The sequence below is a fragment of the Sphaerodactylus townsendi genome, linkage group LG07 (assembly GCF_021028975.2).
Source record: "Sphaerodactylus townsendi isolate TG3544 linkage group LG07, MPM_Stown_v2.3, whole genome shotgun sequence".
Lineage (NCBI taxonomy): Eukaryota > Metazoa > Chordata > Lepidosauria > Squamata > Sphaerodactylidae > Sphaerodactylus > Sphaerodactylus townsendi.
The window spans coordinates 6,726,642-6,740,728 of record NC_059431.1 but is presented as its reverse complement, the minus strand read 5'-3'; positions in this window follow the sequence as shown (position 1 = coordinate 6,740,728).

Genomic DNA, 14,087 nt, shown 5'->3' with positions numbered 1-14,087 from the left:
TCTTAAATGATTTTTAAAAAAAATATTTTTGCAGTAGATTCTCCAAGCTCTTGGCCCTCTACGAGGAGCCCTCCTCCCCGCTCTCCTAAAAGAAGTTAGGGGCTCTTTGGAGTTCCAAACCAAATCAAGATGTGCATCAGGATAGTTCACATAGAAGCAACTGTACGCACTTACACAGGGAGAGCCTTCTTTGAAAACTCTCCGTTTATTTTTCCTCCCTTCCCCATGCATCTTGTAATTTTAAAAACGTCTGCATTCATTTCCTGGAATTATAGGGAGGAGTTTAATAGGCACGGGGGGGGGGGGGGGGGCAGCAATTACAACCATCCCTCAAGCCAAGCAGAAAATAAGTTCTTTCCTTACTTCCGTGTTCACAATCTGATAATTAAGTCTTTCCCTCTGAAGAACCTGGGAACTATTCTACAACGTTAAGAACCATCGAAGACCATCGGCCTTATCTGTGGCCCATTTAATATCAGTTATGTCTGGGGCTTATGAATGAACCCGATATTTCAAACGTGGTGTCTCCGCAAAGGCAGAAAATTAAACCGTAGAGCACGTGCGGATCTTTCAAAATAAAAACCCTGCGGCTTTTTTTGGGAAACCGGATCAAAAAAAGCCCGTTCTCGGCACTCAAGCGACATATCCGTGGAACTAGTACCTGAGAACTTTGAAACCCTTAAGCTCCGAGTTGCTTTTACCACTGTCAACTTTGTATCCTGTGTACTTAACTTATTTCTAAACTTCATCCCTGTCTGGTATCCCCCAAAGATCGGGAGGATAAAGATGCCCAGAGAAGAATTACTAAGGCTGTACAAAAAAAGAAAGAGGGGAAAGGAAGTTCTTTAGCGACTTTTTTCTCCTGCTTTCTGGATTTCGGTCATGTCTTTATGAATCTTGACAAGTCTTAAGGAGAGCGTCTCCTGTGTCTCTAATCTCTGAAGGCCTTGCGGGGGGGGGGGACTCCTTGACCTTCTTGAATGCTAGTTTTCAAGAACTAGAAGCTCTTGTTCGTGAATGTATTTTGCTTTCAGATGGCTGGTTTGTTTGTTTTGCCTGTGGGTTCTTCAGCGGTTTCCCCCCTTTTTTTGTTTTGTCTCATTTGCTACTGTTAGCCTGAGATCAAAGTGGCATTTGTCCTTCTTTGAATGAGATACAGCTGCAGCTGCTCAGAAAAGAGGCTTAGGAAAATGCACCTTCTTTTGTTGTCAAGAGGGAAGAGTCAGGAAGCAGGAGTGGGTCATAAATGCATTTAGCCCACTTCTAGGTCCTTATCTACCCGCCTACTTCATGTTGTGGAAACCTATGTTAATTAGAATGTTTTCTGCCCACACGAATGTTCACTGGTGTTGAGAATAGTGTTGAATAATCCCTCTCCTTCCACAGAAAAGCATCAAAAACTAGTGCGGTTCTATATATATTAAGTTGGCTCCTCCTAGGTTTTCCGTTGAAACAATAGGAAGGAGAAATCAGTTTTGACCCCACAACAAGCGTTATCAGGTATTTGGGGACTAACATAAACAATTGTGGATGCAGTGAAGAAGAAGAAGAAGAAGAAGAAGAAGAAGAAGAAGAAGAAGAAGAAGAAGAAGAAGAAGAAGAAGAAGAAGAAGAAGAAGAAGAAGAAGAAGAAGAAGAAGAAGAAGAAGAAGAAGAAGAAGAAGAAGAAGAAGAAGAAGAAGAAGAAGAAGAAGAAGAAGAAGAAGAAGAAGAAGAAGAAGAAGAAGAAGAAGAAGAAGAAGAAGAAGAAGAAGAAGAGGTGTTATCGGAGTTAAATAATTTCTTTGAAACATTTTCAAATTATGTTCTCTGATGTCTGTATTGGGAGAAAGTTTGTAAATGCTTCGCCAAAATGTCTCCCAATCCTGAAATGTTATTACTTCCTCGTTATTTTGGCCCCATTTGACCATACGTGGTTTGACAATTTCCCTCTCTGTTTTATGTTCTAGCAATAGTCTATATCAAGGGTCTTCAAACTATGGCCCTCCAGATGTTCATGGACTACAATTTCCATCAGCCCCTGCCAGCATGGCCAAGTGGTAGGGCTCATGGGAATTGTAATCTATGAACATCTGGAAGGCCGTAGTTTGAAGACCCCTGGTCTATATAAATTGCTTATAAGTTTCTGTTCTTTACCTTGTAGTAGTTTATCCAGGTTTGTTTGATCTGTGTTAATACCCCAAATTTTTTCGTCTGATTTCCAACAGCTTTTGAGTTGTTCATATGTGTACCAATGGCATGGTTGTTGATCTAGTAAAATTTGTATTCTAGGTTTTATTTGTGTTGTTGTATTTGATTTATCAACAATATCCCTGTATGTTAACCAATTTCTTTTGTTGTTTTTTTGTCTGGGATCTGAAGGCCTTCCATCCTTGAGAGCCAGTTGGGAATTTTAATATAAAATATATTTTTGTATTTATATCCCCCCTTTCTCTCCTGTAGGAGACTCAAAGGGGCTGACAAACTCCTTTCTCTTCCCCTCCCCACAATAGACACCGAGGCCCTTTCCACACGGAGGCGGAAGGGCTTGGGTCGGCGTTTCTGCCGCTGACCCGACGATGCGGACAGTCCCAGAAAGAACCAGGAAGACGGCGACGCTAGGTGACGCACCGGAGGGCCGGAGAGCAGGTGAGTGAAGGCATGGAGTGGGGGGGCGGAAGCTCCGGGAAGCCGCTGCCGTTCGCACGTTTCTAGACGGCGTTTTCAGAAAAGTGCGCTTCCCAGCGCACTCTGAAAACGCCGGCTCGGTGCCGGGCAGGCGGCACGAGGGCGGCGCAGCTGCGAAGCGCCCCCTGTGCGAATGGCGGCCTGGGGACAGCGTTTTTGCCGTCCCCAGGCCGCCATATTCCGCCCGTGCGGAAACGGCCCTTGTGAAGTAGGCGGAGCTGAGAGAGTCCTGAGAGATTCCCCATGAAGATTTGCCACGGAGGTTTCCTCTGCTTGCAGCTCATCCAGCTGCTATTTCACTGTCAAAAGTAGATGAATAAAGTTTGTTTTGCCAACCAATCCTGTGCCCGTGCTGTGTTTCTTTTCTTTTCCTTATTTCCGAGGGCAATGTCTCCAAAAATATGGCGACCCGATTATAGGCGTTGCAACAGGTGCCTATTTGTGTTGCTGTAGCTTCGCAGACATCCCTCTCAAAACGAAACAAAAAAATAGGAAGAACGACACATGAGTGGGATTGCTCGGCAAAACAAACTTTATTCATCCACTTTTTAATGAGCTGCAAGCCGAGGAAACCACCATGGGGATTCTCCACAGAGAATCTGCTACAGCACACAAAATGGCGGGTGCTATATAACAGGGGTCCCCAAACTACGGCCCGGGGGCCAAATGTGGCCCCCTGGAGGCATTTATCCGGCCCGCCAGGCATGGCAGAGATGGCTCCATTCATATGCAGTGGGGGCTCGAGGGAGAGGAGGAATTGGCCCCAACGGCAGTTGATTGCAGTTACATGATGGCACCCCCAAATCTCCATGCATTTTCTGACCCAGAGTTGGAAACCTTACATGTGGCAATGCCTGCTCCGCCCTTCCCTCTCGGCTACTCCATGTGTTGCTCTCAGGGTTTCTGTTCTGCCTCACTCCCATTGGCATCAGCCAGGCTGGCGAATCGCTCGCTGGCTGCTAGGGAGGAAAGAACCCAGGAAGATACCTGATCCTGGGTGAGATGGAATGCTTCATTGGGAAAGTTCTGCTTTTTTTTACAGGGGAAGGTATTCCACAGCCTCCCCAACAATATTTGGAGCCCACCCTGTACTTGACATACTTTGATCACTGTTCTAAAAATAGACCATGACAGAAAGGCTGAAAGGTGAAATCAAACATTTTACAATCATTTGTGCATAGGAATTGGTTCAGTTTTTTTTAGTCCGGCCCTCCAACAGTCTGAGGGACAGTGAACTGGCCCCCTGTTTAAAAAGTTTGGGGACCCCTGCTATATAATATGAAATGGTTTACAAAATTATATTGCAATAAGTGTAAGGTTGTTTCGGTTTGCTAACAGTCTGAAGTCAACCTTGAGTCTACATTCCTTCATCTGGGCGTTGTGCCCAGACCTGTTCGTATCTCCTTCTTAACCTTGCTGGCTTCTATGCTGTGTGAATTTCTGTCTTGGTGGGAATAGTGGGATGGGAAAGCAGGGTTGTTTTGAGCTGGGATTTCCGTGGGAAAACATTGCCTGTAAAAGCGGCAGCTGGGGAGAGTCTGATCAGATTCCGCATTGTCTGTAAAAGATCATGAATGCCAGTCAATAAAGAGCTTTTAAAGTTACTGTTGGCCTGGACTTTTCTGGTTCCTTACAAGAAGTCAATCTGCAAAAAAGTTGTATTACAAAATAAATTGTACACCTTTATTAAGGGAAAAATAAACATGGATTCAGTTACTTAACAGGGGAAGTCCAAAGCAATAAGTATTGGGCAGTTACATCACAATGAAAGGGATAAAATCATGATTATGGGATATTGAAATGGCCTAGATAAGAAAAGAAATTTATTTAAGTTAAAATATGAAGGGCATATAGCATTATGAAATACAAGGTATATTTGTAGGTTAAATATTAAAAATATGGAATGAAAAATAAGGTAGTATAGTATAGATGTTTAAGTTTATTAAAGCTAAAGAATAAATTAGCAAAGGATAGTGAAGTAACTGATTAGATTTAGATGTATTGAATTATGTGTTATTGTTATGGGTAGTTGGGGTAGGATAGATTATGTTTGGGTAACTGTAAATGTGGGTCATTTGTTACATGTTAATATTTGTTGATGTCTTATGTGTTGATAATAAAACTGCAAGGATTGTCATGCCCTTATATAAAGCAGTGGTGCGACTGCACTTGGAGTACTGTGTTCAGTTCTGGTCGCCACATCTCAAAAAGGATATCGAAGAGATAGAAAAAGTGCAGAGAAGGGCAACGAGGATGATTGAGGGACTGGAGCACCTTCCTTATGAGGAGAGGCTGCAGTGTTTGGGACTCTTTAGTTTGGAGAGGAGACGTCTGAGGGGGGATACGATTGAAGTCGATAAAATTATGCATGGGGTCGAAAATGTTGACAGAGAGAAATTTCTCTCTCTTTCTCACAATACTAGAACCAGGGGGCATTCATTGAAAATGCTGGGGGGAAGAATTAGGACTAATAAAAGGAAACACTTTTTCACGCAACGCGTGATTGGTGTTTGGAATATGCTGCCACAGGAAGTGGTGATGGCCACTAACCTGGATAGCTTTAAAAGGGACTTGGACAGATTTATGGAGGAGAAGTCGATCTATGGCTACCAATTTTGATCCTCCTTGATCTCAGATTGCAAATGCCTTAGCAGACCAGGTGCTCAGGAGCAGCAGCAGCAGAAGGCCGTTGCTTTCACATTCTGCATGTGAGCTCCCAAAGGCACCTGATGGGCCACTGCGAGTAGCAGAATGCTGGACTAGATGGACTCTGGTCTGATCCAGCAGGCTAGTTCTTATGTTCTTATGCAGGGGTCCCCAAACTTTTTAAACAGGGGGCCAGTTCACTGTCCCTCAGACTGTTGGAGGGCCGGACTAAAAAAAACTGAACCAATTCCTATGCACAAATGATTGTAAAATGTTTGATTTCACCTTTCAGCCTTTCTGTCATGGTCTATTTTTAGAACAGTGACCAAAGTATGTCAAGTACAGGGTGGGCTCCAAATATTGTTGGGGAGGCTGTGGAATACCTTCCCCTGTAAAAAAAAGCAGAACTTTCCCAATGAAGCATTCCATCTCACCCAGGATCAGGTATCTTCCTGGGTTCTTTCCTCCCTAGCAGCCAGCGAGCGATTCGCCAGCCTGGCTGATGCCAATGGGAGTGAGGCGGAACAGAAAGCCTGAGAGCAACACATGGAGTAGTCGAGAGGGAAGGGCGGAGCAGGCGTTGCCACATGTAAGGTTTCCAACTCTGGGTCAGAAAATTCATGGAGATTTGGGGGTGCCATCATGTAACTGCAATCAACGGCCGTTGGGGCCAATTCCTTTTCTCCCTCGAGCCCCCACTGCATATGAATGGAGCCATCTCCGCCATGCCTGGCGGGCTGGATAAATGCTTCCAGGGGGCCACATTTGGCCCCCGGGCCGTAGTTTGGGGAGCCCTGTTCTTATGTTTCAATGGTTTCATGTATGTTTTATGTGCAATGTGTTTTTTAAAGAAGGAAATTAATAAAAAGTATTATGGAAAAAATGGCGGGTACTATTGGTATACTGACAAGTGCTCTGTGGAGCAGATGTGGAAAACAGATCCATTTTGGCTGGCGGCACTTGTGCTGGGGGAACACAGAATGCCAAAAGGGATCTTTTGATAACATCCTAAAGATGTTGTATCTATGCTGTGCGGAATCCACCCTGGAAAATAGAGAGAGAAACCAGGCAAGCTAACTTGTACAGGAACAGTTGTGAAGAAGAACAAATGACAAGATATCCGCATTAGCAGAAGTTTATGATGTGCTCCGGATGAACTAAGAAAACATCGCCCGCTCCTCAGAAATGTTGTCAATCTCGCTGAAACGCTTTTGTCTTCCTCCCAGCATCTTCAGCCGCCTCACCTGAGCAGGAGGCCCCAAAATCCCCTTCTGTATTTCGCTGGAGGCAAAAAAACTGTGGCTGCAGTTCTGACTGGGAGAGCTCTGTTAAGAAATGGTTCGGATTTTATGAGTCCTGCGTAAGAGCTGGGTTATAGATGAGATGAAAAGCGGAGATAGAACGCTTGTCATGTGAGAAAGAGCTGAAGGGATGGGAGAGGCTTAGCTCAGAGTTGAAAAGAAAAGAAGAGAGAGACATGTTGACAGGTTTTCAAATGCCTGAGAAAAGGATTTCAAGGAAGAGAGACAGAAGAATTTCTCACCTGGACCACGAAGCAAAGAGAGGGAAGGGAAGGTGGCTCTTCACGGCACTTTCAAAACAATGTAGAGGGTATAACTGGTGTGAAATACAGCCGTTCATTTTGGGTGGGGCTCGTAGGCTGCACCACGGTTTTCATATCAACATTTAAAGCTCTTAACAGTCTGGGAACAACATATCTGCAAGAAAGTCTCTCTCAATATATCCCCAGAGAATGTTATGCTCGGCGAATCAGAAGCAGAAGAAAAAGAAGCAGAAGCAGCAGCAGCAGCAGCAGCAGCAGCAGAAGAAGAAGAAGAAGAAGAAGCACAAGCAGAAGCAGAAACAGAAACAGAAGCAGAAACAGAAACAGAAGAAGAGGAGGAGGAGGAGAAGGAGAAGAGGAGGAGGAGGAGTGGTTTGGATTTATACCCCACCTTTCTCTTCTGTAAGGAGACTCAAGGTTGCTTACAAGCTCTTTTCCCTTCTTCTCCCCACGACAGACACCTTATGAGATAGGTGGGGCTGAGAGCTCAGAAGAACTGTGACTAGCCCAAGGTCATGCAAAAGGAATATAGGAATGCGGAAACACACCTGGTTCACCAGATAATCCTCTCCCACTCAGGTGGTGTAGTGGTTAACAGCAGAAGGACTCTATGCTGGAAAACCTGGTTTGATTCCCCACTCTTCCACATGAGCTGCAGACTCTCATCTGGTGAACTGGATTTGTTTCCCCCTCCTCCTCATGAAGCCTGCTGGGTGACCCTGGGCCAGTCACAGTTCTCTCTTGATCCCACCTACCAGTCTGTTTTGGGGAGAGGAAGGGAAAGGAGTTTGTAAGATGCCTTGATATCCCAGGAGAGAAAGACAGGGTATAAATCCAAAGTCTTCCTCCTCCTCCTCTTCATCATCATCAAAGGAGCAGCAGTGGCGTAGTGGTTAATAGCAGGTGCATTCTGATCTGGAGGAACCGGGTTTGATTCCCTGCTCTGCCGCCTGAGTTATAGAGGCTTATCTGGGGAATTCAGATTAGCCTGTACACTCCCACACACGCCAGCTGGGCGACCTTGGGCTAGTGACAGCTTTTCGAGCTCTCTCAGCCCCACCCACCTCACAGGGTGTTTGTTGTGAGGGGGGAAGGGCAAGGAGATTGTAAGCCCCTTTGAGTCTCCTACAGGAGAGAAAGGGGGGATATAAATTAAAAAAAAGGAAAAGAGCACATATGGAAGGAATGGGATTTAACAATCGCCACCTTTTCCCCTGGTTTAATTGCCTTGCCATCTTAACAGCCTCTTGTTTATCTCTGTTCTTTGGCTATTTTTCTGGCTCTTTGCCTCTCTCTTGTTTCCCCAATCTGTAAAGGCTTCCAGGACTCACAAGTTCATGGGATATCTCTGCCATCAACCAATGGAACCCACCAGAAGCTGATTCCAAAGTGTTGGAGCAAATATTCATGGTGTCAGCCATGAGGAAGCTCTACCTTTTACCCCCAAATCCAGGATACTTGTTCCACTGTGATATGGGAGACTCATCCCGTTATCTCGATCTCTGAGCAGATATGCCAGTATCCTCTTCTCTCCCCATTCCCAAACTGGTACACTTGGAACATTTGAAACCTGCCTTCTGAGTCCCACTTACTGGGGAAACATCTTGACCCCAGACTGAAGCACCGTGCTCTCAGATTCAGAAAATGTCAGCTTTCTCTTCCCGCCCTTTTACTACTTTCCCAATTCCATTTAGAGAAAATGGCACATAATAATTAGGTTCCCAGCTATGCCAAAATTTGAAATACATTTCTTTAAAAATAGCCTTTTTAAAGTTCAGGTCTAATTTTTCTCCCCTCTCTCCATCAGAGGAACAATAGAGATCAGTCTCTTTTTAAAATAGTCACTTGGAAGTGCATGCCAGATGTTGGCAGTTTCCAAAAAAGAAGAAAATAGTTTTGAAGCCAATTGCAAAGTGTTCCCTTTTTCGAGATGTGGTTCAGTTTCCATTTTAGATACGTGACTCTAGCACAACACAACATTTTAGATACGTGACTCTAGCACAATTTTCCCTTGCAGAAATTACCAGAGAGAGGGGAGAATTAAAAGTTGAAGATGGGCAACAGATAAATGTAAGTTGGCTGGTAGGTGAGCAGCAGTGGCGTAGTGGTTAAGGAGCAGGTACATTCTAATCTGGAGGAACCGGGTTTGATTCCCCACTCTGCTGGCTGAGCTGTGGAGGCTTATCTGGGGAATTCAGATTAGCCTGTGCACTCCCATACTCGCCAGCTGGATGACCTTGGGCTAGTCACAGCTTTTCAGAGCTCTCTCAGCCCCACCCACCTCACAGGGTGTTTGTTGTGAGGGGGGAAGGGCAAGGAGCTTGTAAGCCCCTTTGAGTCTCCTACAGGAGAGAAAGAGGGATATAAATCCAAACTTTTCTTCTTCTTCTTCTTCTTCTTCTTCTTCTTCTTCTTCTTCTTCTTCTTCTTCTTCTTCTTCTTCTTCTTCTTCTTCTTCTTCTTCTTCTTCTTCTTCTTCTTCTTCTTCTTCTTCTTCTTCTTCTCCTTCTCCTTCTCCTTCTCCTTCTCCTTCTCCTTCTCCTCCTTCTCCTTCTCCTTCTCCTCCTTCTCCTTCTCCTTCTCCTTCTTGATGGGAAGGAAATAAGGAAGAAGTAAAACTGGAGAAGCAAAGGGGGCTCCCAGAGAATGGAAAGAGGAAATAGTCAGGTAGGATGATATGAGGTGCCCTTTCACAATTTGTAATAACCCTACACACCAAAAATAACCCTACACACCAAGGACACACCAAAGATTTTTTTTCTCCAAAAGAAAAAAAAAGTCTGTCCCCAAAGGAACTGAAAAGTCCTTATTTTATTAGTGTAGCTTGTGAGTGATGTTACTATGGTATGCAAATCTGGTCCCACCCTTAAATTAAAATATATTTATTCAACAAATTTGTCTTTTGTTTTTCCCCTCTGTCCTAAGGACCCTCCCAGAAAGCGGTAGAGGGTTACTGAATTTCCCCACCCTATTCCTTGTCAGAAATGAATTGGCACTAGAGGCTTTTGAACAATTAAAAAAAAGCTGAACTAGAAACCTTTATTAATATGAAGTTGTATGGCATTGTCACAAAGAAAAAACAAGCAAGTTTCAATATCAGGTAGTTGTTTACAGAGTGATGTTACTGCTTCAGTTTAGACACTGTTACAAGATTTGCATACATTTCTCAGAGCCTAGCAAGATGGAAAGATGTGGGAAGTAATGTAATATTCAGAAAGCTTTTACATGCTGTCTATTTTCCTTAGGAATTTATAATACTCTTTAGGCCTGGGCTCCCCCAGATGCCAGAGTTATCAGAACTCTATCATTTATAGCTAGCTTGAGTGAATACATTTATCCTGAGGTAAAACCTTCACCAGTCCAACTTAACACCAGATTAAGGATAATTACCACATGATTATTCTTTCTTCACACATATTATAATCAAGATTTTCTCTTCTAATTCTCAGAAGAATCCCTTCCCTCACTGGGTACTGACTGAATTAGAAGCCTCGCTGCCTCTCCCTTTCAGTGTATCTTTCCAAAAATAACCAATAGCCTTGGGTATGTCTCTGTTAAACTGCTACCAGGGAACACAGATCACACCATCCACATCTATCTGACAATCTACTTGAAAAGCAAAGCTTTCAGCCAAGGATACAAAGTTGTTTACTCAGCTTCTGCCTCTCCAAAACTTCTCCAACTTTCATGCCGGCCTCCCAATTTCCAGATTGCCAATGTGCACATTTAATAAATGCACCTTTTTGCCCCTCCTCCCCAACAATTTTGACAACAGGACTATGTCAGGATGGGGGAAAATATATACTGTAGGTTTGGAGACCCAATGGTCCACCGTCTGTGGATATTAGGTTTTAATATTAGGTGTTAATGTTCAGTTTTACATTGCATTATTGGAACCTTTTAAAGTTTTAACCTTGTGTGTTAGCCACCCTGATCCCAACCTTGGCCAGGTGGGTGGAGTACAAATATAAGTATGATAAAACCAAATAAAATAATGTTCTGTTCCAAAAAACTGATTTACTGGCACTCTCTCCTGTAGTCAATCAGAAGCGCTCTTTCTCCCTTTCTTATGTTCCTATGGATAAATGTTTATATTCAGGTTGGTTCTTTCTAGTTACTTGTTAGCACAGTCTTGGAATCTGTCACCCGTGTGCTCTCCGCTCTCCCACTCCATTCTCATTCAGGAGCCAGAGGAGGAAATCAGGCATAGTGAGAAAAAGTCACTTCAGCACCGCGGAGAGCTCACAGCAAGCCTCTTCCATTGTTCCCTTCTCCTTAAGAACATAAGAACATAAGAACAAGCCTGCTCGATCAGACCAGAGTCCATCTAGTCCAGCACTCTGCTACTCGCAGTGGCCCACCAGGTGCCTTTGGGAGCTCACATGCAGGATGTGAAAGCAATGGCCTTCTGCTGCTGCTGCTCCTGAGCACCTGGTCTGCTAAGGCAGGATCAAGATTGGTAGCCATAGATCGACTTCTCCTCCATAAATCTGTCCAAGCCCCTTTTAAAGCTATCCAGGTTAGTTTCCATCCCCACCTCCTGTGGCAGCATATTCCAAACACCAATCACACGTTGCGTGAAGAAGTGTTTCCTTTTATTAGTCCTAATTCTTCCCCCCAGCATTTTCAATGAATGCCCCCTGGTTCTAGTATTGTGAGAAAGAGAGAGAAATTTCTCTCTGTCAACATTTTCGACCCCATGCATAATTTTATAGACTTCAATCATATCCCCCCTCAGACGTCTCCTCTCCAAACTAAAGAGTCCCAAACGCTGCAGCCTCTCCTCATAAGGAAGGTGCTCCAATCCTTCAATCATTCTCGTTGCCCTTCTCTGCACTTTTTCTATCTCTTCAATATCCTTTTTGAGATGCGGTGACCAGAACTGGACACTTATGCTTCTTATGCTTCTATGGATAAATGTTTATATTTATTGATTCATTTTGTATCTTACATTTCTACCCCCTCCAATCTCCCAGGGGATTCAAGGCGGCTTGCATATGTACATATAGTAAAACAATACAATGTTATACAAACAATATAAAAGGTATAAACATGAAAACCAGTTACCAACAAGATGGCATAAAACCTATGTAAAAAACATAAAGGAGCAGACGTGCATGTCGCACCCAGACAAAGGCCATGGGATGATATTGAAGAAAGGGGTGCTCGGCTGGCCCGTCAGAAAAGGCCCGGTGGAACAACTCTGTTTTGCATCCCCTGCACTATTGAGACAAACTCCACGAGGCCCAGATGTCACTAAGGAGTGCATTCCGCCAGTTCGGGGCCAGGGTTGTAAAAGCCCTCGCCTATGTCAATGCCAGCCAGACATCCTTGGGGCCAAGGACCACCAACAGATTCCCTTCCGCAGACCAGAGGGGTCTTTGAGGACAATAAGGGAAGAGGCCAGTGGTGGAATCCAAAAATTTTAGTAACAGGTTCCCTCGTCAGCCCTCCCTCAGCAAAGGGGGCAGAGGCGTACCTAGGCAAACCTGGTGAGACTGGTGAGATAAAAGGTACGAAAGGCTGAGAATCAATGAACTGCAGTACCTGAAAGGGATTAACCCAGTTCAGGGAGTTACATTATTAGTCACAATTGCTATATGGAACCTTCACGGTTATGGGAGCAGCAGTGGCATAGGAGGTTAAGAGCTCATGTATCTAATCTGGAGGAACTGGGTTTGATTCCCAGCTCTGCCGCCTGAGCTTTGGAGGCTTCTCTGGGGAATTCAGATTAGCCTGTACACGACCACACATGCCAGCTGGGTGACCTTGGGCTAGTCACAGCTTCTCAGAGCTCTCTCAGCCCCACCTACCTCACAGGGTGTTTGTTGTGAGGGGGGAAGGGCAAGGAGAGAAGCCCCTTTGAGTCTCCTGCAGGAGAGAAAGGGGGGATATAAATCCAAACTCTTCTTCTTCTTCACGTTCAAAGGTAGTATGCCTCTTGGGGAGGCGAGGGCGTGGAGATGGAAAAGTGGACCCAATTAGCAACCCCCTCTTGGCACACACAAATAATTAGTAACCCACTCTCGGGAACTGGTGAGAACCTGCTGGATCCCACCTTTGGAAGAGGCGGTCTAGCAGATATGCCACCTGAACTCAGCCTTGGCCAGGAAGGGTGGAGTATGAATATAAGTATAATAAAACCAAACCAAATAATTTTCTGTTGGGCCACTGATTAACTCCAGTCCCAGACTGTGGGACTGGAGGGAGGCCATCCCTTGGCAACTGGTATGCAGAAGTGGGGTGATGTGACGTGTTGTATAATGGTAGCTGCAACAGTGGCTATGCTTAATTCTGGCAATAGAAGTCCGAATGCTTATTCCTGACGCCGATTCCTAATGAAGAGATCAACTGAATACAGAGTCTTGTTATCGAATAGTTCAGGGGCACAACGCAGTGCCTCAAAATCCCTTGAAATTCTTCTCTTTCTGGCAGATGCTTACCATTCCTTACATCTTCCTTGCATTCTCCAGTGGGCACGGCATCAAGCCCAAAATGGATATATCCTTACTTTCAATTTCCTTTCTTTCTCTGTTCCTTAAAAAAGAAAGAAAGGAAATGGGATGGCTGAATACGTGGGTTTGTATGCACACAGTGCAAACTCAAAGGATTCTATTGTTAACTGTTTTACGGTTCTGCGGGCTGTCAGGGCTGGCAGCTCCATAAACTAAGTGCATTTGACTGCTAATTTCCTATTGAAAGACACAGGAAAGCTCCTCGAATTAATGGTGTAGGACAAGTTTACAAACTGTCAGCCTTTGAAGAGAAAATTAGTGTTTCACCCTAATACAAGCTAAATACCGCAGGCTGGAACCGAGCAGTCCTTGGAACAGTCATGGCTGGCACAGCCGATATGAACAGCATGAACGCAGAATGGCTTGGAAGTTCAGCAGAGTGTCAGGGGGATGCTATCGAGGTGACTGAGATACATTCCCAGATCCATGTAACTATTTGAAATAAAAATAATAATAATGCTGCTAGGAGGACATATGTAACCAGCCTGCTATATGTATCCACTGCCATCTGTGCATTCTTTCCTTGAGCTTTACTTTATGGCTTCACATGCTTTGAAGACAACTGGGCTTCCCCTGGTACCTCTGTTCCATGGGAACTGTGTTACATCATCTCATAGGACAGGAAGCCAGGTGGCTCTCTCTGGCCCTTTCCGCACGGGCCAGTTAACTCAGGTGAGAGGTGGGTTGCATGAACC